This window comes from Dermacentor albipictus, chromosome 7, assembly GCF_038994185.2.
Source record: "Dermacentor albipictus isolate Rhodes 1998 colony chromosome 7, USDA_Dalb.pri_finalv2, whole genome shotgun sequence".
In the NCBI taxonomy this organism is placed as follows: Eukaryota; Metazoa; Arthropoda; class Arachnida; order Ixodida; family Ixodidae; genus Dermacentor; species Dermacentor albipictus.
In genome coordinates, this window is record NC_091827.1 from 72,879,264 (window position 1) to 72,889,669 (window position 10,406).

Sequence of the window (10,406 nt, forward strand, 5' to 3'; positions counted from 1 at the left end):
CGAGCCAACGAAGGAATTCTCTTTATTCCAGAGCGTGCGTGCTTGTATAGCTTTCGCCGAGACACTGGTGGCGTTTCCGAGAGGCTGTTGATGCGATGACAACACGCCCCTCCCTCCCCTGCCCCAACGTTTCCTTTAATTATAACCCCAATACTCGGGCTACCCACGCTTTCTTGTGCTTCTCCGGAGAGCGATGCGCCTGGGTGATTCTGTGTGGTCCACGCCTGTTTGGCCGAGTAGGGGAATTGGGGTGGAGTCGCTTCAGGTGTATGGCAAGCAGGACGCTTGCGGCGTTGCTAGCTCCTGCTTCCTGTCTTCTACAGATGGAGCCGATGCAGGCGAGTGAGATTCCGTTGGAGGGAGTGCCTGCCGAGTTCTTGGGAAAGGCACAGGAAGAGGAAACACGGCTGCTCTGGAACAGGATGGGCTGTGATAACAAACCGCTCTTGGTTTTGTATGTTCGCAACGTAAGTCACAGCACTGATTCGTTTGAGGATTACACCAATAATCTATGCCGGTCCACCTGGTCAAGTTCCCTTCACCGCTCCGTGACACCGTCTTTGAACCCGCGCCGGTGGGCAGCGGACTGCTGGACGTGCCGTCGCTTGTTTTTCTCTAGACGGTTGTGAAGCTCGGGATGGAGCATGGTTAGCCGTGTGTTTGGATTCCATGATAGGAACAATTCGGTCGGGGATTTTCAGGTTCCTGCAGATGGGGTGTTTCTGTAATGGAGAACGAACTGGTTGACCTGATGTACAATATCTTTGGAAGTTCCCGCTTGCTCTTCACCCTTCAACTGTTTTTGCAGGTTCCGTTTCACAATCTGAAGAACGCGTTCAGCAGCTCCATTAGACGCCGGACGATAATGTGGTCTCGTCTTGTGGAAGATTGCGATTGATGAGGGCAAAACTGTGAAATCCAACAACACGAACTGTGTCGTTGTTGGTGACAACCTCTTCGGACAGGCTAAAATCTGTGAAAATGGTTCGTAGATTTTCCACCTTTTTGGCTGCAGCTGTGACAGACATGCAGATGACCTCTACCCATGTCGAGTAAATGTCCGCTAGAACAAGAAACCAATGAGGTTTGCAGCTTGCGAAGTCAAGGTCTATTCTCTGCCACTGTCATGTCGGGTATTGCGACGAACTGATAGGAAGGAGAGGCGCAGCATTTTGAGTTAATTAGGAATTTGTGCATTCTCTCACTGTCTCTTCAATTTCCTCAGTTTGCTTAGGCCACCAGACATGACTTCGTTCACGTATTCTTAGGCGTGTCTCTCCCGGGTGCCCCTCCTGAAGGAGTTTCAGTACCAATCATTTCAGTGGATTTGCTGTGAGTAGCCGGTAGGGCCATGTGATACGGCCATTGTCAACAGATTGCTCATAACGCCTAGCAAACCACGGAATGAGCGCTGCTTCGGTTACTCTTGAAGGCCATTCGTGCTGCGTGTACAGCAGTACTATCGACAAGACTCGGTCGCAGCACGTTTTTTGCGAATCTGATCAGCCGATATCCGCACCTTGTCAGTTTCCAAGAAGAATTGGTCATAGACACTGCCGTCATTCATGTTTTTAAGTGTAATGCGCGACAATGCATCTGCGGTCGCCACTGCGTTGCTTTTGCGGCGTTGCAACGTGTAGCGATAGGCTGCGAGCAAAAGCATCCATCTTTGCACGCGTGCTGCTGCTGAGGTAGATATTGGTTTATCATCTCCGTGCAACCCTTTTTCCGGCAGATGATCAGAGAAAATTGTAAATTCACGGCTGGAAGTGTAGTTCTGAAAGCGCTTTATCCCAAGAACAACAGCAAATGCCTCTTTTTCCAGGTGTGAATAAACCATTTCGGTTTTGCACCGGGTGCGCGAAGCGTATGCTAGAGGCGTTTCATGGCCGTTCCAAACCTGAAAGCCAGCCGCTCATATTCCCTACATTGACTCGTCTGCCACTACTCCTAGTGATATGTAAGCATCGTAGAATGTGAAAATGTTCTCATTTGCCATCCATTGCTTGCTTTCTTCGAAGCAGCATTCTTGCTTATCTGACCGATGCCAGCTTTGACTCTCTATAGTAGGCTGTACAGTGCGTGCAGCTTAGCAGACATGTTCGGAATTAATGTGGTATAAAAAGTAAGCACGCCAAGGTATGCTTTTAGTACCGTCTGGTTTGTGGGTTCTGGAGCGTTTGTGCCAGCATTAACATTCTCTGTGCAAGGACGCACGACCGGATTTTCAATAACGTGAGCTAAATACTTCACAGAGAGTTTGAAAAACTAACATTTGTCTTCATTTACTCTTAGTCAGTGGAGCTCAAACCTTCCGAGCACAGCCTCAACCCGGTTGTGGCATACCTCCATAGATGCTCCGGCTGTAAGGACGTCATTCAGGTAGCACAACACTCATTCCAGTCCCTTCAGAATCTCGTCCATAACAGGCTCAAAAATAGCCGGGGCACTAGAAATACCATACGGCATGCGCAAACAGTTGAACAAGCAAAGATGGGTGTTAATAGTCAGGAACATCTGCGAATCCTTATGCACTGGCAGCTGCTGATATGCCATGGCTAAATTTGAATCATGCTAGGCCCACCCGCCATGGGAGGGCATACGCCGATGCCATAATGCGAATGAGCTACAGACAAAGACTACACGTGCTTATCATGCAGGACACTACATACGCCTACCTGCTTCTTTTATTAACGTTCTTTGTTCTTGACTTCCCATCGTGTCGCATCTGATACATGGTGTCAGAAGTGGTCGCGTCACTTCGCGACGCACACACATGAATCGATCCCGGACATCAAGCAGCAACTCAGGAATACGACACAAAGTTTGGGGAGGACGGTTCAATTGCTCCCCAAGCATGGAACTACTTAAGGAACCTGACATCTTGCTGCTATCCGGAAACATCGCAAAGAATTTGGAGCGATTCAAACGGAAGTTTGAGCATGGAGGCAACGGCAGCAGCGAAGGAACCGAGAACTCCATCCACAAAGACTGCGCTTCTGCTGAGCATTGCGGGAGATGACGCGCTCGCGGTATTGAATAATTTTTCTTTTTCCGCGGAAGAAAGCAATCAGGATTATAAGAACATAGCAAACAAGTTAACTGAGTACTGCAAAGAGCAGCAGAATGAAGTTTTTGAGAGATACTTGTTCCACTCGAGAACACAAGCACAAGGCGAAGCATTCGAGCCTTTCCTGCATGACCTCAAAAGACAAGCACGCAGCTGTAACTTTGAGCCCTTTACTGAATCCTTAATCCGCGACCAGATTGCCTTCGGTAGAAACAACGCCAAGCTGCGCGAAAAGATGCTCAAAGAAAAGGACCTCACGCTCCTCAAATCTGTACAGACATGCCGTGCAGCGGAAGTATCTGCCCTACAGAATGAAGCGTGGTTGTAGGCAGACAGCCATGTTGTTGTCGTTAAAAATCACAAAAGTACAGTTGCACCAAATGCATTGTTAGTTATGAGTAGCGCCCACGTTGTCCTTTCTCCTTTTCTCATATACATCTTTTAACGCGATAGCGTTAAGGAGCTCGTGTCGCAGAAAAGCCGGTGTCGTCGGCGTCGGCGTCGGGTGTCGGCGTCGGCGGCGTTGACCGTGAGCAATAAATCACGGCAGGCTCTTCATAAATAAAAAGCAACTTCCAAGATTGGCCCGGTGGGAATCGAACCCGGGTCTCCGGAGTGTGAGACGGAGACGCTACCACTCAGCCACGAGTTCGATGCTTCCAAGCGGTGCAAACGCGCCTCTAGTGAATGCGGTGTTGCCTTCGAAACGAGCCGTGGAAAGTTATACTGCGGTGTATATCGGTAATTATGAACATGTAACGTACAGAAGTCACAATTACACGAGTTGCGAAGTGCGTTTCCGCTGCATTTCTTCTGCGCTTTCCGCACACGCAGAGCCATCTTGCGGCAAACACAGAAGACCCCCTCCTCTCAATGTACGGCGCTGCCCCGACAGGAGGCGCGCCGCGCGCGCATTGGGACCGCTGCCAGGCGCGTCGCGGGACTCCCTCTCCCCTGACGACGCTTCGCCGTGCTCCCGGTTTAGATTACTATCTATCTCTCTGCCCGTGCCGATCACGACGTTTGGCTGGCGTAGATCGTTTCCCCTCCGAGACACCGAGTTCTTTGGTTCGTTTCGTTCGCTCAGGCGCACGTTTCGTTGCCGCGCCGAACGCTGCGTTGCTCGACGCTCACCGCGTGATAGGTGGGCGCTAAGTCCGATGCGGGGCGCATCGTAAGTGATTGCTGTGCCGTAGCGCATTGTCTTATACCCCTTGGCGGGTCGACGGGAACGCTGTCGCGTCCCACTCTTGAAGGCGAAGCTTAAGCGTCCTCCAATTATTTTCGCGCACTTTTTCATTAGGAGGAAAGTACGTCAACTTGTCCAGCTCTCAGCTGTGATATACACTTCGAGTTCATTGAAAATTCCAAGAATATGTTGAAATTACCCACACTCTGTTTTCTGGATGCTGATTATGTTGAAATTACCCACACTCTGTTTTCTGGATGCTGACTGCACTTGCTATTGATAGAACAGTAAACATTATGTTGCATGTTGTGGTTTTGCTGGTAGGGTTAGAAATATTTACATAGAATGCTTTTTCGTTGGTTGTGATATCAAAATACTCAAGTGTTTCAGGAATGCTGCACAATGCGAAAGTGTCCATTTTTTCTTTCAACCGTCTTAGTAATCGTGCATCACCAAATTTTCCTTTCCAATTTGAAGAACATGTGGACCCTTCATGAAAATCCTGTCCTCTTGGAAAAGAAGGTCCAATGAAACGAAAAAATAGAACTGAAAAAAGGGAGTTTTATTAGCCACTGAAAGAACACAAGGAACTTTCAGTTGTCGTGAGCCCTTTCAGAGTGCAGCTCTAAGGCGCCCGTTCTTTCTGCGAGTGTCGGTGCTCCTTGTAACCGAAGGTTATAGCCAGCAAGGAAGAGCGAGACGGCCAGACGCGGAGTCGCCTACGCACACGTTTAATGGTCTCTCACACGTGTTCTATCGCAAGTAGAAGAAGATCACGCGCTGTCAGATCACCGACCACGCGCAGTCACGGGGAACTATGTTTCCCCGCTTTCACTAGATGGCAGCATGTACAACACCCACCGAACGATCACAGCGAAAGATGAAACAGCGAACGCGGAATTCAGCTGGCGATGAGAGGAGGCGATAGCGAAGAGAGCACGAAGACGCACGCATAGAGCTGGGGTCAAGTTTCGCATTAGGGACAATCGTAGTCGTCGGTGAATTTTTTGTGTGTGTATTGATCCTGCGGTATTCGGTACGACGAAGGAAGAGAGATGTTGGTGTTTAACATATCCTCAATAACTGAAAACTTCTAGGGTAAACATTTGAGTGCATAACAGTTCATATTACTACGAATTAAGCAGATACGCAGTAGGGATTAGGTGGACATAAATTAAGGACAGTAATTTGAACACTGTGATTGTTCGACACAAGTGCTGTTTCCAGCCTTGCGTTTTATGTTTTCTCAATAATCGAAGCAAGAAATATGGTTGTTTCTAGAAATGCTAAAAAAACCAAATTCTTCATGTAGCGGTACAATTTGTGTTAGAAAAGTCTGTTACTGGAATTATATTACTTTTCAAATGTGAAGTTTGCAGTACTGCGCATTTCGCCTGCGCAAATATTTGCAAATTCAGTAGCTGTTCTGATGCATCTCATTCTGGTATTATTTATTTAGAGCGCTACTACTCCAGGTAAAAACCCAGAAAATGCCTCGTTCTGTAAATCTGACCTTGAAGTTCAGCCGAGGTCAAATTGGAATTTAGCGTGCCACTACCGTCGGCTGCTGCGCACGCCGCTTTGACGCTCACATCTCGAAAGCAATCTGCGATGTGGACAAATTGCGCCGAGTGCTGGTAGCTTCGTGTGAGCTGTCCTTTCGACGCTCAGTTTGTATGGAAGTGAGACGCAGCATGACAGTCAATTCACTCGCTGCTACTGCGTCGTCGAGTAGCGCCTGTGTGTTGTCTTGCGGTGCAGCCATAGATCGGGTAGTTGCTCAGAGGGTTGAGCAGTGTCTGTGTTCGTTCACATAGCAAGCCAAACTCTGCTACGACTCGACAAACTTGGAGTAACCGCGTTCAACAACGGCAATTTATTACCTGCTCAACAAGCCCTCCAAATGGCCGTTTATAAACTTCAATAAATATTTTTGGTTTTTGAGTCAGTTTATAGTAAAATGATGCATAGATGGATGGATGAAAAACATTATTATGGTCCTTTAAGGCGCGCCCTAGCGCGCAGCGGGCCGCTCCCACGTCTGGACAGAGAGGCCTAGCCTCTCCGCCACGTCGCGGGCCAATTGGACAGCCTATAACTTATCTTCGAGGTTGAGGCTGTGTAGAACAGCATCGCAGCGTGATGAAGTGTTACTTTCATTGCCGCGTAACGCGGGACATCGCCAGAACATGTGAGGTAAGTTCGCTAAGTCATTGCATAGTGCACATGCATTTGTCGTCTGAATTTCGGGGTACGTCTTGTGAAGAAGTAGGGGGTTTGGGTATGCCACCGTCTGTAGAAGCCTTAGTGTCAAAGCCTGAGGTTTACTGAGTTTGCAATGTGGGAGGGGGTAGATCCTCCGAGCCAAGTAAAAGTGCTTAGTAGTTTCATTGGACGATGACGGTGAGTCCCGATTGTCAGTACCCCCGGGGTCACGCTGCCCGGTAGCTATGCGGTTGATGATCCCTCGCGCAGCTCCGTGTGCCGACTCATTGAGGTTGGGCGGGGCACCCTCGATGTGTCCCATGTGAGCTGGGAACCAGATCAATGTGTGTGGCTTGATCTCTTTGCTTTCTAATTTCCCTATGGCCAGCTCGGATATGGTTCCTTTAGCAAATGACCGAACAGCTGATATCGAGTCACTGTAGATTGCTGTGCTCTTGTCGTCCAATAAGGCCCTCGCTATTACAGCCTGCTCTGCGATTTCAGAGGACGTCGTCCGAATTGAGATTGCGTTCGTCATTTGCGTTTCATGATTTACGCTAACTACAGCGAAGGCCTGTCCGTTGGCGTAGCGTGCTGCGTCTACGAAACTGTTCTCCGAAGCCCGTTCACGAACGCTTTCAGGAGAACCTTCGCGCGCGCCCGACGTCTTCCCACGTTGTGTTCTGGATGGACGTTTCGCGGGATCGGCGCAAGAGTGATGCGGTCCCGCTGCTCTCGAGGGATGCTGTAGAACTTTGTGTTGGTTACCCCGGGAGAAACGCCCAGCTCCTGTAAGATGTGTCTTCCAGCTTGTGTAGTAGATAGCCTGACGAACTGGGCCCTCTCCTGTGCTTCCGCTATTTCCTCTAGTGTGTTATGCATGCCAAGTTGAAGTAAGCGTTCCGTGGGAGTGCATATGGGTAGGCCGAGAGCTCTCTTGATTGCTTTCCTGATTAATACATTGAGCTTATCCCGCTCTGATCTTTGCCAATTGTGCATGGCCGCGACGTAAGTGAAATGACACATTACGAACGCATGTACCAATCTCACGTGGTTATCTTCTACGAGGCCTTGCTGCCGGTTGGCCACTCTTCTGATTAGTCTGATGGCATTGTCCGTCTTCTTAGTGAGTCGCAGCACTGTCTGGTTGTTTGAACCACTTGACTCTACCATCAAGCCGAGAATCCGGATAGCGTCCACCCTCGCAATATAGCCTCCGTCGTTTGTGCGCAGTTTTATGTCGCATTCGGCGAGTGGCTTCAATTCCTTTGGTTTCGGGCCTCTGCGCTTGGGTCGATAAAGTATCAGTTCCGACTTGTGCGGTGAGCACCGAAGTCCCGTGGACTCAAGGTATCGCTCGGTAGCATTAATCGCCTCTTGCAGGGCCGTCTGTACCTGTCCGTCACTACCTCCCGTACACCAGATGGTAACATCATCTGCATATATGGTATGACTGATACCATCAATAGCAGATTGTCCTGGATAGACCAATCATAATGAGGTTAAATAGTGTTAGGAATATGACTGCCCCTTGTGGCTTCCCCTTAGACTCCAGCTTGATCATGTCTGAAGTCAGGTCCCCGATCTTAAGGGTGGGTTCTCTGTCTGACAGGAAAGATCTCGTGTATGAATAAAAGTGCTTCCCCAGGTTTAGGCTCGAGATTGTATTTAAAACACACGAGTGAAGAATGTTATCAAGCCTTTTCCAGATCTAGACCTAGTATGGCTCTCGTGTCCCGCGTATTACAGTCAATATTGTGATGCTTGATGAGCTTCATCGCGTCCTGCGTCGAGAGTCCGACCCTGAAGGCGATAATGTTGTGTGGGGAAATGTCGTGGTCCTCCACGTAGCGTGAAGGCCTGTTTAGGATTGCGTGCTCAGCAACCTTCCCCCCGCACGATGTGAGCGAAATTGGGCGGAGGTTATCAAGGCTGGCTGGCTTGCCTGGCTTGGGGATGAGAATGTGTTGGGCGATTTCCACATTTCCGGGACTTTACTACTGCTCCATGCTTGGTTAACGATGTCCGTTAGGTATTCGATGGACTTCTCATCCAGGTTCCGTAGAGCTTTGTTTATGATCTTGTCCGGACCCGGAGCCGATCTGCCGTTGAGGGCATGGAGCGCCTGCCTGATCTCCTCAATCCCAAATTCTGCGTCGAGCTCAGTGTTCTCGGAGTCAGGGGAAGATGGTGTAGGGCCCGATGCGACTGATAGGTACTTCTGCAGGAATTTGGATAAAATTTCTTTGGTCGAATATTCTCGCTTGGCAGTGTGCAGAGTGCGCGTCAGTGTGTTGCGTTGGTTGCTTTTAGTGTTCGTCTCGTCGAGGAAATGCTTTAGGAGGTTCGAGGTGCCCCCGTTGCGCATCTGCCCATAAATCGAGTTACACACCTCATCCCATTGCTGTTTAGAGAGGGCTCTGCAGTGTTCCTCTATAGTTCTGTTGATTTCCGATATCTTTTTTCCGAGCCTGCGGTTGAGCCGTTGTCCTTTCCACCTTGCGATGAGGGGCTGCTTGGCCTCCAACGGGTGAGCCAGACGGTTGTCCATCCTTTCCACCGGGAAGTCGGTACAAGCCTCTTTGGTGGTAGCTTTGATGTCGTGTGTAACCTGTGCAACGCATTGTTCGAGGCTAGGCTTGACGTCGCTGTCCGTTTGCTCATCCCTAGTTTTGCGAAATTTGTTCCAATCTGTATACTGGAACATGCGCTGTTTCTTCTGCTCGACTTGGAGGTTCGTGGCCAACATATAATGGTCGCTACCAAAGTCTACACCGAGGTTCGTCCACTTGACCGCTGCAATGCTCCTTACAAAGGTGAGATCCGGTGTGATGTCAGGGCTCGACGATGTTCCGCATCTGGTGGGGAGCACTGGGTCCGTGACTAGCATCAAGTTTAGGTTTAGAGCCTCTCGCCAGAGGTCCGCCCCCTTGTTAGTGTTATATGGGTAGCCCGAGGTGTGGTACGGGGCGTTGAAGTCACCAGCTATGATCAAAGGGGAGTCGCGCACTAGTTACGTGGCCTTGGTGATTAGGGCTTTGAAGCGTTGTCTTGGAGCTTTGGGACTACTGCAGAGATTCAGGATGAAAATACATTCACGGTTCATTAGGCTACGGATGATCTCTATCATCAAGTATTCGACTTTACTTGCGGTCACCTTAAGGTCATGAGTGATGTAGGTCAGCTTGTTGCTAACCAGTACGGCGATCCCCATTCCTTCTTCCTGCTTTGCTACGGTCCTGTATCCAGACAGCGTGACTTTAGATGTTAATGTTTCTTATAAAATGATAACATGTGGCTTCTCTTCGTGTGAGCGAATATATTGTTGCAGGGGAGCCCTCTTTGGAAGGAAACCCCTGCAATTCCATTGCCACATCTTGAATGAGCTAGTTTGAGGGGCCATCGCATTGCTCTTGAGTTGCTTTGCTAACCTTCGGAGAGCCGATCACCCCCGAGCTGTTACTAGTCGATGCTGTTGCTGGGGGTGTAGGAGCTTTAGGTACCATAACAGTTGCTACAACGTTTTCTAAGAAGGATTCAGTTTTGCTGATCCGCTCATAAGTGCGCTCCTTCATGGAAGCCATGTTGCTTTGGAAGAGCGAAACTTTTCATTTATCTGCTTAATGTTGCCACTGAGAGCGGAGAGCAACTCGCGAATCTCCGATTTGGCCCTGCCTGGTGCTCTTTCTGGCTCGTTAGTGATTGCCCTCTATTTAGCGGGCCTCTCTGTATCGATCTTCTCAACCATGGGGACTTCCATTGGCTGGGGAGCGGCCGGTTGCTTATCCGTATCGCTCTTCTCAACCATATGGATTTCCATTGGCTCGGGAGTAGCTGGCTGCTTGTCAGCCATGACGGGTTGACCGCCCTTCTTAATCTCGGCAATTTCTGTGATCAGTTGTGCCATTGTGTTCTTCATCATCTCGTTTTCGCGCTCAAGTT